Source organism: Lepidochelys kempii, chromosome 3, assembly GCF_965140265.1.
Source record: "Lepidochelys kempii isolate rLepKem1 chromosome 3, rLepKem1.hap2, whole genome shotgun sequence".
Classification (NCBI taxonomy): Eukaryota; Metazoa; Chordata; order Testudines; family Cheloniidae; genus Lepidochelys; species Lepidochelys kempii.
Genome location: NC_133258.1, coordinates 87,069,383 through 87,071,645, shown reverse-complemented (window position 1 = coordinate 87,071,645; position 2,263 = coordinate 87,069,383). Strand labels below are relative to the sequence as shown.

Sequence of the window (2,263 nt, the reverse complement as noted above, 5' to 3'; positions counted from 1 at the left end):
CTCTAAGTCATGGCTGCTGTGACACCGCAGGGTCATGTGATTAGATCACCTGGTACTGGATTCCATCTTGGAATACCAATGTTTTTTTTTCACTGAAAGGCATGGGAACCAAGCCTGAAGACAAAGGGGTCCTGCCATATGCAAAAGCTATTTAAGGCAGGGGAGTGACATCATCTTTGTGGTTCTTCACTCCCCACCGAAATTGACTCCTGGAAACACCTGAGGAACAAGGACTGAACTGGCTAGAGTGATTTCTAGCTTGTGAAAGGAATACCTGGGGTTTTTAGCTGCAAGCAAGTACAGCTTGCCCTTTAAGAACCTCTGCAACCAGCTTAAATAATAATTTAGGGTGAGAATTTGCTCCTCATATCCAATTTCTTTAGTATATTAAGCTTAGCTTGCATTTTTGTTTATTGGCAAGGTAATCTGCTTTGATCTGTTTGCTATCTCTTATAAAAGCAAATCTATCTTTTGTAGTTAATACACTTGTTTTTGTTTTGTCTAAAACCAGTGTGTGGAAATCATAACTTGGGGCAGAAATAGGGTGACCACATAGCAAGTGTGAAACACTGGGACAGGAGGTGGGGGGTAATAGGTGCCTATGTAAGAAAAAGCTCCATAAATCTGGACTGTCCCTATAAAATCGAGACATCTGGTCACCCTAGGCAGAAAGCTGTTGCATATCTCTTTCCATATTGTGGGAGAGGGTGAATTTTATGAGCTTATACTGTACAGTTCTCTGTACAGTGCAAGACAGTCTAATTTTGGGTTTACTCTCCAGAGGGGGTGTACACCTGAGAAGCTGGTAGGTGCCCTAGCTGTATAGCCTTCCCATGCAGGGGATGGTCAGAAAGCCTGTCTGCATGTTACTACATCTGGGTGTGTCCCTACTTGTGTGCTGGTGAAAGTGTGAGACAAGGAACATATCTTGCTCCCTGGTGGTCTAGTGGTTAGGATTCGGCGCTCTCACCGCCGCGGCCCGGGGTTCGATTCCCGGTCAGGGAAGCTAAGTTTTTGATGATTTAACTGGGAATTGGTCCTGCTTTGAGCAGGGGGTTGGACTAGATGACCTTCTGGGGTCCCTTCCAACCCTGATATTCTATGATTCTATGATTCTATGATCTGCAGCTTGTCACAGCATTACAGGGTGAGTGGGAGCCTAGGCTGGTGTTGGAAGGCTCAGTGGTACCCCAGTTCCCGGGGAGAACCTGTTGCACTCTCTAATAACAGCGGGACATATTCAAGGAGGCCATAGAAACTCTAAAACATATGAAGCTGAAATAACCTTAGCTGAGAAGGCACAGCCCAAGTTTCACAAAGCTTAACCTGTCCCTTACAGTATGCACTGGAAGGTAGACAGTGAATTGGAACATCTGGAAAGAGAGGACATACTTTCAGAAGTGACCTGGGGTGTAGGGGGAACACCTGTCATTCAAATTGTAAGAAAATGTGAATCTCTGGAGATTTTAAGGTCAACATAAACCCAGTACTGAAAGTTGAAAAATACCCCCTGCCTTACATTGAAGACATTTTTGCTACACTGACAGGGGGACAATGATTCAACAAAATTGATTTGTCAAAGGCCTACCGACAGATGGAAGTTGAAGAAGAGTCTAAAGCATACCTCACACTCAACACACAAAAGGGTCTGTACCAGAACAACAGGATAATGTTTGCTATTGCTTCTGCTCCTGCAATATGGCAATAGGCAATGGACCGAGTTTTGCAAGGTATTCCGAGAACACAGTGCTATTATTATGACCGGTGGGAGTGATGAAGAACATCTGGAAACCCTGAAAACAATATTTAAATGACTAGAAGAATATGGTTTATGAGCCAGTGGCATAAAATGTGAATTTTTCAAGGACTTGATAGCTTATTGTGGGCACATTGTGGATGCACGAGACCTACGTAAATATCAGTAGACGATTAAAGCAATCCTGGAAGCTGCAATGCCAAAGGATATGTCACAGCTTAGATCATTAGTAAGATTTATCACTACTATAGCTGGTTTGTGTCAAACCTAGCAACTGTCTTGCATCCGCTGAACTGTTTACTACAGGCTGGTCAAAAGTGGGTATGGTCACATGAATGTCAAAAACCTTTCCTGGAAAGAAAACAATTGGTCACATCAGACAGTGTATTTACGCACATTAACCCATCCTTGCCTATCAAGTTAGCATGTAATGCTTCCTCACATAGAATTGGGGTGGTTATATAAAACACACCACGCCAGATGGCAGTGAGAGACCTATACCATTTG

The 2,263-nt window shown here is 43.5% G+C and overlaps 1 non-coding gene across 1 annotated transcript; it reads left to right on the top strand.

Moving 5' to 3' along the window:
- The first annotated feature begins 932 nt into the window (after window positions 1–932).
- On the top strand, window positions 933–1,005 carry TRNAE-CUC (transfer RNA glutamic acid (anticodon CUC)). Its single transcript has one exon. It is a non-coding gene; the product is annotated as a tRNA-Glu (tRNA).
- Window positions 1,006–2,263: the final 1,258 nt, after the last annotated feature.